Consider the following 16,859-nt stretch of genomic DNA (forward strand, 5'->3'; position numbering starts at 1 on the left):
AGGGGGGGGCGTTGGGAGCGATGGCCTTTGCCTGCCCCAGTCACCGTTACGGGGGATGGAGCCCGGCTGTCCTGGGGGGGCTGAGCACCCCCTGCCATGGGAAGCAAGGAAGGAATCCCTTGGGTTGCTCTGCTTGCACGCACGGCTTTTGCTTTCCCTGTTAACCTGTCTTATCTCAGCCCAGGAGCTTTCTCGCTTTTACCCTTCCGATTCTCTCCCCCATCCCATGGGGCGGGGGGATCGAGCAGCTGGGGGGAGTGCAGTAAAGGCAGGAGAACGTTGCCCAAGAGAACTGTGTTCACAGGAGGAATTTGCAGTTGTTCTTATGGACTACTCAACTCCTCAGAAATGAAAAGTTCTCAGATAACCTCTTTTTGTGTATTTCACATTTTCTGTGTATTCAGACTGAATGATTTCCTGCAGTGCTCAGAACTATGGACAGTTAGATTCCTGTTTTAAGAACTTTGAAAAACCTTCCCTACGTTTCCCAATCTCAGTACCCAAGATGAGTGAGCAGGACATTCATTTCAAGATGCCTTTCATCACCACCTTCCTCTAGAAGGCCAACAAGAATCCTCCACAAACAGCAGATGCTAGGGAAAATTCAAGGAATTAACATTTATGAAGAACTAGCACCCTGCAATTGAAGCCTCAGAAAAAGCCCATGTAACGTGTAATAATGCTACATTCAGTGCAAGATCTGTATTGTGTTGTTCCATTAGTGCATGGAGCTACATCTCAGCTGATAAGGACAAAAGGAAATGTTGAAGGAATGTAATTATTTGGAAAACAGTGGTGTGAAACGCTCCTTCATTACAGAATCAGATTTTCCTGTCAGTGTACGTCACAAGGGTAAGTCACAAGGACTTGGCACAATATTACTTCATAATATACCTGAAATTGCCTTGTGATAGTTTATAAAAAAAACTGGTTTGGATGAGATTTTAAGACAATTGTATTGGCCTGTTGGTTTTAACAGGATTCTGGCTTGAAAGATGGGGTGGAGAAGACTGACTCTCAGTAGCCTCATCTCTGTACATACTAAGCAGTTACAGGACAAAGCCAGAATTTTTAATCTTTTTTTAATGTCATCTTCTCTCAAGCAATCCCATGGGTCAGCTGGAAGAGAAAAAGGCCTCTGAACACAGAAAAACTCGAAGACTATTAAAAGAGCCTTCTCTTAGGAGAGACACCAAAGTAATTTGCAGGACAGCCACAGAAGAAGAGAGAAAGAGAGAGACTGGAAAACTCTAGGGAAATGATTGCTGCTCAGGCTACCATCAAAAGCTGCTAAAAAAACCCTAGACATATGCATATGCGTCTAGTACTTTAAAATCACTTTTTTTCTCTCCCCCTTTGCTCTTAAGTAATAGTGCAACTTTCAGACGGGCTGCCTGCCATTCACTGAAGATTCCTGAAAAGAAGACAGACAAATTGGCTGGCAATGCAGTGAATCCAGGTCTGTAGCCCAGACCCTGGTACACAGCGAGGTATTTCTAATTCTACTCCAGACTCTGTGCCGAGGAAGTGCATAAAAAGAGACTAGGGAAAGGTGAGAGGTGTACCCAGCTTTCTGTGACCACCTACTTCTCCCAATGCCTTCCAGAATGTGCACATGCAAAGAATAAATACCACCACCCCACCTGACTACTCTGCATCTAATGCAGATACTCTGATGACACAGAAGTATCCAAAACAGAAGGATGCTACGGGGAATCAAATCATGCACAACTGAAATGAGCACGCAGGGCTACTGAAGATGTCAGTTCATCATCAAGACACCTTATTTCAGAATTAGACTAAAATACCCTGAATTCCCATAGTGTATGTACCTCCTCTTTGCAGCAGTGTGCGCCTCAAGAAATCTGCCTTACAGCTCTGCCCACAGCTTTTCCTGCTGTAGGATACCCGTTTCTTCTATTTCACCATTTCTCCCAGCTTTATTAACACGGTATCTCAAATGCCTTTGCTCTGCCTTCTCCTCGAGAGGCAGCACATGCTATCTGGCCAGCTGAACCAGGAAGCACTGCTTCGTTTCAGCTATCTGGCAGGCAAAGCAAATAGCCCTGTGAAACACATGCAGTCCACAGATTTGCTTCTGCTGGACTGTCATAAAGCAGTACTACATTATAATAGATATAAAAACAATGTGAAAAATGTAAATAAATAATCAGCTAAAAGAATAATGTAAGATTAACTTGATCTTAAAATTCTAACTGCATCACACTTGTATTTTTAATTTTTTTCACATCCGTAGATCTCCTTTTGCTTTCTATTACAAATCAATAAAAATAATAAAGATGAAAAAGCAAGGCAAGTAAGTTCACTGGTTCAGCTCTAAAAATTGAAAATCTAATATTCACATTAAGAATATTCCATTAATTGCCTAAGTCAGTAACTGTAATCAGACTCCTTTAGACAGCTCTGCTACTGCCTGATCTACAACCTTGCTACATCTGCCCAGAGCCAAGACTGCCAAACAGCTCCAACCATGGTATCATACAGCAGTCTAGGCTAGAAAAGATCTCTGCAAATGATCTAGTCTCCAATCTTCTGTTGGACCTTAGTTCATTAGGCCTTACAGGGCCTTATATCAGGTAAGCCAGAGTGCTGCCAAAATTAGCCTTCAATATATTCAGTTAGAGAGATTCCACCATGCCCTTGAAGAACTTAGTCCACTGTTTAATACCTCTCATAGAGTTTCTTTTTCTTACACCCAGATGGAATTTCTCCTCTCACCATGCATCCTTGTGAACAGAAAACAACTCCTCCTCCATAACTTCTACGTATTGGATGACTGACGAAACCTCTCCAAGCCTTCTCTCCTCTACAAACCCCCCAGAACCTTTCTCCAAAGGTTGAGTTCTCTGACATGCTAATCACCCTTCTAATGTACAAATCATCCTGGTGGCCACCTGCTGGACATTCTCCAATGTTTCAATGTCTCTCTTGAAATCAGGGGACAAACCAGACACAGGACCCTAGGTATGCTCTTAGCAATACAACGGAGGGCTCGGTTTGCCTTCATTGCCAGAAGGACACAGTGCTGGCATTGTTCAGCTTGCCATCCAACAGCACCTCCAGCTCCTTTTTAGCAGAGCTACATCCCAGTCAGCCATACCCCAGCCTCCACTGATGTCTAGGAATTAGACCTTTGTCAGTGAACAACTTTATAGGCATCTTTGTTAAACCTTAGGTAATTCCTTCTGGCTTAGCCTTCCACCCGCATGACGGATCACTGCTGTGCACAAGCACAGATGATAATTCTGACAACGAACCTGGCAGTTTCATTTGCACCTGTAATTTGAACTCCAGAAGAAAAAAAACTGGGGAACAACTGTTCTCCTCTTATTCTGGATCCTTTTGCCATCCATATTTATAGCTTTTATTTGCCATGTTATTAAGCAAAGTTATCAAAACACAGTCCTTGAAAAAATTAAATTCTACCTCTTCCATGAATTACTTCAATGAGGTTGAACAGATGTATCAAAAGGTTTGGTTTAGCCTCAAGCCTAAACACTCTGTCCTCGTAGCAACCGCTCCAACACAAGGGCTAAAGAAACTTCATCCATCATTCTAAACCAACCTTGTAAAATTCTTGTCTATTTTGTGGAACACACTGCATTTCCTACAAGTCTGAATGAGTCGCTACTAAGGAGGAGAACTGTCTTAAATTTTGTAGGTACAGAACGTGTGATAGAGCAGAGTTCAGCCAAGTACTGCCAAACTCAAATTGCAGTAAAAGCAGCAGATGAGTAGGAAGAAAGAGACTGGAGATGCAACTCAGTTTGACAAAAAAGCATCACCATGAATTCATGATTTTTGCTTGGAAGGTTCACAGTTTCAGGCCAGACGGGCCCACAAAATCGATCAGAATTAATTCCTGTTAAGCAGAGGCCTTTTATTTCCTTCCGCTACCAATCTCTGAGACTAGTAACTTGTGTTTAACCACAGCAGTTCTTCCAGAAGGGCATCCACTCCCAAATTCAACTTATTAAGAGCTAAAGAGTCCATCACTTGCTGTGATAGCCTGAAAGGCTAGTCACTGTCTTTTGTGCTTTATTTCCAGTTTAAATTACTCCAGCTTCAGGCTTCAGTCACTAGTTATTACTATGCCTTTCCATGTGAAGTCTTGTCTCTCTGTTTTTCCCTTACTTGATCAGATACTACAGTCAGGTCCTCTTTCTCCTGGTAAACTAAACAAGCTTAGTAAAGTCCCCTTCTGTGAAATTTTTGATTCTAACTCCAAGTAATTTTTTCTGGTTTCTCTGTCCCCTTCCATTTTTTAAATCCCAACTGACAGCACTATGCAAGCAAAACTCCATAGGGCAAACACAACTGGAGTGGCAGCTTCTCAGGAAGCTCCCCATTCTTCCTGATTTCCATGTTCCAGTTCTGAAAACCTGGCCTGCTTTTTCAATTTAGTATTTTAGACTGTAGACCTATCTTGCCAAATAACTGCATAATACCAAATATTCTTTTTTACTATTCATCATTTTACCGATCTTGGGTTTAAAGCAAATGTAACTAATAATGATTTAACATTATTTCTCAAGATCACTCCTGAGCAGTATTTACGGAAGACTACCACTCCTAAAAACTGTTACTTAAAACTTTTTCAGAAAGGCGTTTAGTGCCTCGTGACATGGCTATTTTACTGATGCTAAACAGTCTTGAAGTTTGAATGAGATTTATCTTAAAGTACTCCCTTTACAAAATCTTAAATCTATTATACTGATGCAGTAACTGTAATCAAGCAAACTCATTATCTGAACAAACAGAGTTTATTCTGTCATTTAATTATTTATTAATAGAATTTTCCATTAGGATCCCCTTATTGTACCCAAGCTGTGACAGTCAGCTAAACAATCTATTATTGTCTTGGATTGAACCACTCTCTTCTAACAAGTACTGACACACCATCAGCACTTTTCTCATCTTCTAGGATTTCTTTATCATTTAAAATGTGTAAGGGAAGACTTGCCTTAAAACGTCTTCTATCATCTTTTGGCCCAATGACTCACCATTAAGTCTCAGGAAGTAGTGGACTCTTCGTAACTCAGACTGTGATTAGATGCCTTTTTAGAAGGAATTCTCCTGTTAAACACAGCATTGATCCAAATAGCATGGTAGCTGAAAAATGTAACAGCTACAACAGAGTTTATTGATAAAAGAACAGTAATTACAGGACAAGGGTACACAATCCATTGCGTTATTCTACCTTCATGTCACCTTATGATCAGATGGATAACGCCTAATCCTGAAAAGTCATGTAAATAAAATACTAAGGTCTACTAAGGTCTGTCCATGTTTGTTGTGGTTTAACCTGGCTGGCAACTCAGCACCATGCAGCCGCTCGCTCACTCCCCTCTCCCTCAGTGGGATGGGGGAGAGAATCGGGAAGGAAAAAAAAGGTTAGAGCCGAGGGCTGAGATAGACACAGTTTAATAAGAGGAAAAAAAAAAGAATAATAATAGTAATAATGAGAATGGTAAAAAAATATACAGAATACGCAAAACGAATGAAGCACAATGCAATTGCTCGACCGATGACTAGCCTGTCCCAAGCAGCGATCACTCTTCGCCCTCCCTGACCAACTAACCCCCCCAGCATGATGTTCCATGGTCTGGAACAGCCCTTTGGTCAGTTTGGGTCAGCTGTGCTGGCTGTGCTGTACTCCCAGCTTGTTATGCCCCTGGCCGAGCAGGAGAAGCTCAAAAAGTCCTTGAGTGGTCTGAGCACTGCTTGGCAACAACTGAAACATCCGTGTGTTCTCAACATTCTTCTGGTACTAAATCCAAAACACAGCACTATGCTAGCTTCCATGAAGAAAATTAACTCTGTCCCAGCTGAAACCAGGCCAATGTCAAAGTTCCTATTTCTATGTCAACCTCTGCAGCAGCTGATCATATTGTTTCCCAAGACTACATAAAAATTAACACAAGGAAAGCAGACCTATTATACAGTATGTCGCGTGGAAAAAAACAAACCAGCATCAGCCTTGTTGAGTGTAATGAGAGACTCCTGAAAAGCACATTATAGGCAATGCAAACATTTTCTCACACGACTGACAATTTTCAATAAAATCCGCACCAAAATAGCACCACCTTCAAAGTATTGTTGCGTAAACAAGAATTTTTTTTTTTTTTTTTAAATTAAATGAAAGCTGTACTGAGCGTTATAAGGTCACATTAGCAGTATAAACACAGGAAAAAATGAATCTGCAAAGAAAAATATCACATCAACTACCAAGAACAATTACAGCACAGCAAAAAAATGTTGCAACCCTCCAATCCTGTATGTTTTTAACCTACTCCCAAATGAAAGCTGAAGAAACATTTCAGTTACAACAGCTTGAAGATATGACCTATTCCAAAGAAGCAAACCCCTTTTCTCCTAAATTCTTTGTGCTGGAGAAGGAGGAAAAAGGAAGAGAAAGAAAATCTTAGAGAAACCAAAATTTTCAGACTTTCCATGCTTTGTTACTGTATTCTACTGTAAACCACGAAAAAGGATACAGAAAAAAACAAAAAAAAAATGCGGGGGGAAAGCAGACGGAAAGTAATTTTACAAAAAAAAAAACCAAAAAACCAGACCCAAACCTTGTTAATAAAAGATCAGCAATGCTAGACAAAATATATTCTATCTTGATGTAAATGAAGTTTAGCAGACTTGGTACAAATCTGGAAGGTGACATAAAAAAATCTGTTAAAGACAAAAAAAAAATATGGGGACAGGGGACAGAGTATTGTCCTTGGAGACATTCAAAACTAAAAGCACCTACAAACTTAAGCAGCATGAACTCCACATTGAAAATTATTTGAAATTAGGACTCAAGTGCCCAGTATAGCAAAGAAATACTATTTTTATATTCCCAGTAAAATGTGTCTTAACTAGCCAGGTGTTTAACTGCCATGAGAATTAGGTATAGGCTTCAAACTCAATGGAAAGCAACTACCAAAATAAGTCTAGACCTAAAAATTATTCAACTTCAAAATACTTCTCAATCTTGCAAGAATCAGCTGGAGCAAGTTTCTCCATTCCAATGGATGCACCTTTTGTGTTACTGTCTCTGAAACTTCACAAACCATAATGAATATAATTTCAAGCTACTATAGTTTGGAAAGGGAAAAATCCACAATTTACAACAAAGTAGGAAGTATTTTCTAAGACTACATATCTAATGTTGCTCAAAAGTTTAAAATGAGACCTGAACAAATTAGCGAAGATGATCCTGGCAATGGCATCCTGGGCTGCTTTAGCATTGCCTACAGGTTGAGGGACATGATCCTACTGTGCACTGCTGAGACACATCTGGAGTGCTGTGTCCAGTTCCAGACTCCCCAGTACGACAGACACATGGACATTCTGGAGCAAGACCAGCAAAGGGCCATAAAGACATTTAAGGGCTTGGAGCATCTGATATCTGAGGGGAGGCTGAGAGAGCTGGGAGTGTTCAGCCTGGAGAACAGAAGACTCAGGACGGGGGGAGGAATCTCACCAATGCCTATTAAAATGCCTGGTAAGGAAAGACCACTGAGCCAGAGTCTTCCCAGTGGTGAGAGGGCAACAGGCAATGGGCACAAATGGGACGTGTGAGCATAAGGAAAAACTTCCTGACTCTAATGATGGTCAAAGACTGGAACAGGCACCCACAGAGGTTACAGAGTCTCTGCCTTTGGAAATACTCAAAACTTACTGAATGCAGCCCTGGGTAACCTGCTCTAGGTGACCCTGCTCTGGGTACCAGGGCTGGACTAGACGATCTCCAGAGGTCCCTGCCAACCTCAACCACTCTGTCACTCTACAAAGATAAGAAAAATTGAAAGTGCACAACAAATGAACATGCAAAAAGTACGTGTGTGTGTGTCTCTCTCTCTCCATTTATACATATGTTAGTTACCTCCCACAATAGCAATGAACAGCTTATAGCAAGGGATGCGAGAATCATTATGAGCAGCGTGTGGCTGAGCAAGAATTAGAGCTCATGGGCTCAAGGGTTGCAGTTTTGTCTTCTTAGGAATTTCTTTCTGATTCTTCAATTTGTGTGAAACAGCCAAAATTTATCATCATGAAACTGTCAAAACCATCAGGGCCACAGCCACGACAAACTTGTGAAGCTGACAACACTGGATATTACTCATTCTATTGGCAACCATTCTTTTAAGTGTGTTAAAACACCTTCAAGCTGGTTAAAATCACCCTGCAGATGACTAAAACCTTGAAAAGTGTCCAAATTGTGGTTACATAGATGGTAGCATACGCTTAGTATGTGTCCATTCCTTACCCAAAGACACTATTAAAACATTGTCAAGCCTACAGGTATCAGGAAATGTTGAAATTAAGGTTGCCTGCACAAACTTACTTCAGCACACGTGGACTAAATTCCAGTCAGTCTTATACAAAAAACAATGTGGAGAAAATAAAAGCAAAGAGGAAAGCAGTCACGTCATTCTTTCCTGCTTCTCTAAGGTAGTGTCATCTATATCTTCAGTTTCTATCCAGTGTGGTCTTGCCTAAATTCTTTTAAAAAAATACCCATGGTGAATACTCAACAACCTCCCTAAAGTTAAGTTCCTGTTGGCAGCTAAGTTCACGTTTGAACCTCATCTTGTGCCCCAATGGACATCCAAACTGTCAGACCTCCTGCCTTTTGCTCTGCTTCCCTCAATTGTGGTTGGCAGCCCCGAGGAACGGAAGGCGAGGGGAAACCTCCCCCACCACAGCTAAAGTTCTCCTCTCCATGCAAGGTGGGTGGTAGCCCATACTCGCCAGCTACTACAGAGGAACCACATCCCCTGGTATTACTGACAACTGAACTACCCTGTTTGACATAGTATGAGTATTTTGGCTCTAAATAGAAATCTATTCCAATGTCAAACTACCCTTTTCAGGAGAATATTTTTCCCAACTTTTGTCGCAGCCCGTTACTTGCTCACACTTAGGAAATTCATGCCCTTTTTCTTTGTAGCATCCCTTCCCATTCCTGGAGACTGCTATCACCTTACTCTCCTCTAGTCTGAGCACACTACTCTTTCTGCCTTTCCACGTTACTTTTTTTTTATTTCCTAGACTTCTGAAGATTCTTGTTGCTTTCCCCTGGGAGACTTTCCCATGGGCTCAAACCATTTCTTAAATGTGATGCCCAAAACTGATGAAGCCCAAGCAATGTGGAGTAGAGTGAAATTATCATGTGACATGTTTAAATATGTCCCTTCTAACTATACATCCCAGAAGAATGATTACCCTCATTGCAATGGCACAGTGCTACTGACGTATGTTCAGACTATGATTCACCTAAAAATCTGGGATTCTTTTTTCTAGAATTATTGCTATTTTGTATTTATGTAGGGAACTATCTAATCTAAGCACAGCATTTTGCATTTGTCCTTTTAAATGGCATTATTTCTTTTACGTTGTTTCTCTAATTTTTCTAAGCCATTTGAAATTCTAAATTTATTCTTTACAGAGCTTGAATCCTCTCCCAGCCTGGTACTCTCTGTAAAATTAATAAATGTACTCTCTACACCATCGTCATCCAAGTCATTAACAGAACGAAGGCATAATCACATTTGGTTTTTTCCACTTCTGCCTTTGTCGATGTGTAGAATGAAGGTGCTCACTTGATAAGCAGATATTCAATTTTTTTGTCTGACCTTCCTGTCTTCAGCTTTAAGTATGACCCTAATGTTTCTCCTACCCTCAGTTCCTCCTCCCCTATATTTTATTGCCTCTCAATCATCCTCTCCTATTTCTCTCACAAGCTCCCAATCCCTCGTGGCCTCATGCCACCCCAAGAGCTTCCAGTGCCATTCCACTCCCTCCCCAAGCTGTCCTCTTTCGTCCTTTCCTTTCAAGAGCTTTCACAGAAACACTGCCAAGCCAACTCAACTCCTCCTTCCAATCTTCCTCTCATCCACTCTACTCCAGTCCCCTGGTTTCATTCATCCTGCCGTCACAGAACGAGCATGGGAATAACAAAGCCATTGAGCAATTCCCTCAGGCCAAACTCACTGTTGTCCACTTGCACCGGTCACCCTCACCACAGTCCAGTGGTGGAACAAGCACGCTCGGCTGCTCTGGGGCACTGGTGCACGTGTCCAAACAACACAAAGGGCAAAGCCTGTCTTGTACAGGTAGAATTACTGGATATTTTTACGTTCTGAAACTGAAGGTGATATCTGACACAGAAGTAGACCTTGCCAAGTATTGTGTTTCTTATCCACAACACAGAGGCACTGTACCACAGCATTGCACACACTGGAAGTGACCTTTGAAGGTCAACTTGTCCAGCCTCCCAAAAAAACAGGTCTTATCAGACCAGGCTGCTTGGGCACTTGTCAAGTTCTGAACATGCGCAATTATGGTGATACCACAGCTTCTCTGGGCCCCATTCCCATGTTTGACCACCCTCACAGCAAATTTTTTGGGGGTATATCTACCAACATTTTCCATTAAGTAAAACAATAAAATATAAAATATATTTATCTGCTATCCTATACAGCTATAGAGCAGCAGATAAGTGCAATTTAGAACAAGCAAACAAATCAAAAATACTAGGTTAGCTACACCATACTGCTTTTCTGGAAAGCCAGATCGTTTAATACTACCACATGTACAGAGCTTTCTTATATTCCTGTTATTTGTACCCTCTAAAGATGGCAATTCTCAGACTTTTCTAAACAATGTTCTTTTAAATGTTTCCTCTGGACATCACTGGGTGGGCAAAACCTCAGCTTCTCAAAGGGATGTGCTACTAGCTTTGAAAAATTTGATTTCTGTCTGACACAAACCAGGCATTGGTTTTCTCTCATCCCAAGAAAATGCAGGTATGGGTTGGCATCATTAAGGAACTCTTAGCATATTTCCATCCCTCCCCTCCTCCCTTGACCAACCACCTCATACAGGCAAGAACTCAAACTTGTGGTTACTCTGGTGTGGTCTTCTCACAATTGCTCTTTTGGGATTTATCCTAACTTTTATGACTACTTAAATATTCAACAGAAAGAAAGACAAGGAGAATAGAACTAACAGAACAAAGAATGAAAAAAATATTTTTTTTAAAAAAAAAAATCTTTAATTGCCCACAGAATGATGTTGGGAAGATAATGAACAAGAACTTAATGCACTCCTGCAGGAATGTACATTCAACCTATCTGATATTAGTGAAATTGGTGGGATGATTCACATGAATGTAATGTGAGAAATCAAGATATATAACCTTTTTAGACAGAGCAACAATGGAGAACAAATGGCACTGTGTGCCAAAAATGTCATTGTCTGTTTCTGAGTCACTGACTGTCGTGGTTTAACCCCAGCCAGCAACTCAGCACCACACAGCCGTTCGTTCACTCCCCCCTCCTGGTGGGATGGGGGAGAGAACTGGAAAAGAAAACCTGTGGGTTGAGGTAAGAACAGTTTAATAATGGAAATAAAATGAAGTAAAATAGCAGTAGTAATAATAATACTATTAATAATATACAAAACAAGCGATGCACAATGCAATTGCTCACCACCCGCTGACCAATGCCCAGCCCATGTCCCCAGGCAGTGATTGCCGTCCTCCCCCACCACTCTCCCCAGCCAACTACCCCTGAGCTGATGCCCTATGGTCTGGAATAGCCCTGGGGCCAGTTGGGGTGGGCTGTCCTGGCCGTGCCCCCTCCCAGCTCCTCGTGCCCCTGGCAGAGCAGGGGAAGCTGAAAAGGCCTTGCCTGGTGTCAGCCCTGCTCAGCAACAACTAAAAACATCAGCGTGTTATCAACATTCTTCTCATCCTACATCCAAACCACAGCGCTGTGCCAGCTGCTAGGAAGAAAATTAACTCTCTCCCAGTCAAAAGCAGGACACTGACAACAGAAAATCGTGTCTTAAATAAAGCACAAGTCAGGATACTAGCTGGGGTTTGCTACAGACACAAAATCTCACATAGCATGGTAGTTAAGCATCTATTGCATCTTGTTGGAAATAAAAGTTCCATTATCACAGTGGACATAACACCAAGTGAGATAACCTGAAGCTTTCATGCTGCCATTATCAGAACGTGCTTGAAATTTCTAAAAATTGAGGACAATTTCTTATGCTGAGAAATGTTAAATCCAACCCAAGGGAAAGCTGCGTTCGACTTCATCCAGACAGATAACAAGTACCCCACTGTGTCATAGAGAACAAATACAGAACAAAGACTGTTCCTGCTTCCAGGTCTTAGAATCAAAGGACATATTCCCAAACACATCTTTGCAAAACGACTTAAGCGGTCCCACCCCCTACCCATGCTATCCCCTCAGCAGTGCTGACAGAACTGTTGGTAGCAATGCAGAGTGAACAGGTTCAGGAAATCAGGTCTAAGTTAAACCAGAATGTGGACCTGATCGGAGTTGAAACTACCTTTCTTTCTTCCCTCCCTCCCCCTCGCCCCCTTTTTGTTTTTTTAAGAGTAAAATTTTAACTTAGCAGTTCTCAAGATTCAGTTCATTGCCTGGTAGAACTGAGGCGACAGAACAAAGCAGGAACATACAGGTGCTGCCCGAAAACTTTTTAGCCAACATGATTTGCCAACATGGGCAAGAAAGAAATAGAGACAAAGCAAAAGAAGGACTCAATAAATAATCATTGTGATAGGCAATAGTTTATGCTTCTAAATTTCAAACTCTGCTATTCCAAAACACAAACATCTAAAATAAAACATCAAGAAACCTCCCCTAATTTTTGACTTACTGACTAGCACATATCAAGGGCGAGTTTGCATTTATAATAGCTTTGTTGATTTTGATAGCTCTGCTTGCTCTGAAATATTTCTCCTTGGCTTGGAGGCAGGCAGCTATGTTAACACAGCCTTGCGGCTCGGGAGTTATCAACATACAGATACACAATTCCCAGTAGTTCAGATTTTATTTCACAAGATTTAATCGTATGCTTCAGTGGGGAGATACTCTTTCACCACACGGACTATTATTCTTCAAGAGAGATACAGATCGTGTGCATGAGCACACCTATTTATCCCTCATTTCACCGTATTTCCATAATGCCTTTATATAATGGCTCTTTCACTACTAAGTCTTCCTGTTAACATATTTCTCCTTCGAAAATACTTTCAGTTTTGTTTTTGACTGTGATGCCTGATTTTATTTAAATCTAGTCCACTTACTCAACATCTTATTTCTTGAGATGGGTTTATAACATGCATGCTCTGCAAGAGAAATCACATGCTCATTTGTTAAAGAAAAAGACGGGGGTTTTCAAGGTTTCTTGGTCATACTCTAGTGCTTAGGACAAGAAGGAAGAAAGCAAAGGAAGGGTATGGTTTAGCATCTTCAGTTAAACAAGGAGACAGAGATTTGCACGTATTATACGCTGATGCTGCTATGCACAAATATGACACTCAAACGTGCACTTCGAGGATTTGTGAAGCCAGGCTTGCAGAACTTTCAAAGAAAAAGAAACTATAACCACTATCTTATCTGTCGGGTTTGGTCTTTAACGCAACATTCAAGACAACCTGGAGTGTACTTGGCACACTGACACATGATCGCTCAGTATCACCTTGTCCATCTTCTCAGACAAGCAGCTACTAGGTGCAAAAATCAAGACAATTTTCCCTCAAGCACAGAGGTATACAATGGCTGCAAAGTACAACTGAGCTACTAACTCCCAGCATGGAGCAGAAATAAAACAAGAATGAGGTCCACTATGCCTGTTCCTAAGCTAAAATATACTTCAGTTAAGGGATGACAAGAAACAGGAGAACCCATTTTTCCTGCGTCCCACCAGGAGCTTTCGTCACGCACACTGCATAAAGCCGACACGGTGAAGAAAGCTCGGTAGGCCAGCAGAGTACGTACATGGCAGCTGAAATGTCCAGAGAATTCAAAACAAATAACTTAAGAGATTTAATTGCAAATGGAAAACGGCAACTTTATGAAGCTTACAATTCAGACAAATCCAGACTAGCTGTCTTGGGAAATTGTTCACAATTTCCAAAGCTATCTTCCTATTAAATTTCATATTTCTTATCTACATCTTGGAGATGCGTAGGGGTACTTAAAAGTAATCAAGAATATTTTCAGTAGAGTCAAAAACATTTTTCAGTACAATGCTCTCAAAAAAATATTTAGCTTAAACCTTGACCTGAAATTGGCACTAAGCAAGAAAACTTTCTTATGAACAGCTGATAATAATAAACTACAAAAACCATGCAAAAATGTGACCAATGTAATACGATGGGTCTGATTTTGAATGCACAAGCATCAAGAAACAAACACTAACATTCAGTATCACTGGTGCTTCAGGTATGGACTTGCTTCCAACCCACACCAGAACTGGCTAATTTGCAGTTTAACTGACGTGACCAGCTCATTCTTATTTTAACCATTATCTCTCTAGATGTATGACAAAGAAAACTTTCATTTGCCTGCCTGAGAAAAAAACCTATTTGCTGACAGAATAGTTTCCTAAATTCACCACTGTACTGGATTCAACTAGTACTACAGTTGCTAAGACAATATTTATTTCAGGTAAGTGTCAAAAATCAATACTTCCAAGACTCAAAGGTGTATATATAGCAGGCTTAGCACAGACTAGTCCCCTTCAATTTCTGCTGGACAATAGGAAGCTGGAAGAATACAGAAGCTACGGTAACTATAGAATAGAAACACCTAAAATTAGCCTGATAAACTCTACATGGTTCATCGTTCCTCTTTGGATACCCACTCAACAGAATATAAGCTGCCGTACCAGAGAGGTTCCATCAGGCTGGAAGTCAATACTCTCCAGGAGAGGGTAACAGGAATAAAAGCGGTCACATGAAGACCGCACTAGCCCACAGAGCAGGACACCATCCTCACCAGCAGTATCGTTAATAATTAACTCACGGGAGCAGACTGCTCAGGACACTGGTAGAGGGGCTTTCACCGCAGCCAGCTCAAGCACAAGGGGACTCAGGGTGTGGATCCACAATCTGCTGAAGCCCACACGATACGCTTGCAGCCCTTCTTCTTCTTCCAGCCTCTCTGCTCCCAGCCACAGTCCCACATCCTTTCTCGTGATGGCACTCGTGCTAGTAAGCGAGCTGATGCAATGAGAAAGGAGCGGTTTATATCGCCAGTTTTAGCTGAATCAGCGTCCTTACCTGGCTCACTACGCAGCCAGCTGATCCCTCACACTGCCAGGAGGGATGGGGCAGGAAGAAGGGGAGTGCTGCCCCTTCCAGCAGTGGGGATGTAATGCCAACAGGCTGTGAAACTGCAGCCGGGCCACCCTGCTAACAGAGTGGGTCTGTAGCTGGAGGGAAACGACTCATGGGTCCCAGCCCGATTCCTAGAAGCAGTCAGCCATAAACCAAAAATCACTGCCAAAACCGGCACTGCTAAGTATATGGCGGTGAGCTGAGCAGAAAGGCAAGGATGATGCAGAATGGAATGCTGTATCTTTTCTACCTTGCAATAAGACTTGGTCACATTACAAGAACAGTGTAAAGAATAATGCGAGTAGTTCAACATTAAGTTCTCAGAGCCCTCACTCCAGAGTCTTCCTCTCAAAAATAGTGTGTATATATACATAACACATTCTAATCACAGCACTTAAAACACTGAACAACATCCATGAAAAATAACAGTTTAAAACCCATTAAATTGTACTCCAGGAATCCCACTCAGTGCAAATCTGTAAAACTGATTTACGAGCTAAGTAGATATAAGTACGACCACACTTACAAAGAGCAAAAAATGTCTCCTCTAAGGCACAAAAAAAATTCATAGGGCAGCATTACATTTCATAAGCAGATGTTTTCATGCCCACTGTTAACCAATTTGTTTCAGTAAGCGAGTGGAAAAAAATAAAAAAAGATACCCATTCATTCTTTGTATGTATGCTTTACTTCAAAGAATTCCAGGAATCTATTGTAAATCTAAAAAACTCCTCAGTCACCACGGCACATTGTTCCCCAAAGGAACAGTGGGTCAAATTCAAAGTACCAGCAATAGAGTCGCATTCAGAACTTTTTCTATAGAGCCTGGAATGGACAAAACCTCCAAAGTCAGCGCTGAGTCTTCAGGGGAAAAAAAATACAAGGTTGTGAACTTAAAAGAAGAGAGACCAACAGATAAATCCCCACTGAGTAATTATACGGAGAAGGTCTTCCAAACATTAGCTAACTAGTACATAAAAGGCCATGCAGTAAAAACCATGGTCAAGTCAACTAGGAGATTAACATACAGTCGTAATTGGCTACAATCACTGAGAAAGCAATCAGAAGAAAACGTATAAAATCCAGGCACTGGTGAGAAAACTCCAATAATTAAAGGTATTTCAGCAAGGCAGACAGCACTCTGAGCGTGCACTACGCTTCTGAAATGATGATGCCCTTGTCCACCTCCAGCTGCTCAGTACTGTTGGCCTGCTGGAAGTTTTCATCTCATTCCTACGCCTACCAGCATCTGCTAACCTATTTCAGACAAAAAGAGTCAGGTCAGCTTAAACAGTATGTACGTTACATCTGTCTTAACCCACCACGTTTTGACTGAGGAGGGCTGGGGAGCGCTCCGGCTGACACCACAGGTGGCACATCCGACCTCCAGCAGACAGGCTGGCAGCAACTGATGGCAGCGACTTCAGCCATGGATACAGCCATCGCCCGGGGCTCCCCCCTGAAGCCCCTATGAAGACCAGTCCTCTCGTGAGCAAAGAATGATTTTTTTTAATATTTTTTTTGGACAGAAAGTGAAAAAGTATCTGAAACACTCAGAACACCAGATCTGTTTCAATTCCAAACCCGGAGGAGCACATAAAGACATGCTTCCTGTATTTTGCGTTGGTATCACTCTCTGATACCTAACGGCTTAGAGGGTATCTTCAGTTGCCAA

The sequence above is a fragment of the Egretta garzetta genome, unplaced genomic scaffold (genome assembly GCF_000687185.1).
Source record: "Egretta garzetta isolate BGI_Z169 unplaced genomic scaffold, ASM68718v1 scaffold12, whole genome shotgun sequence".
NCBI lineage: Eukaryota > Metazoa > Chordata > Aves > Pelecaniformes > Ardeidae > Egretta > Egretta garzetta.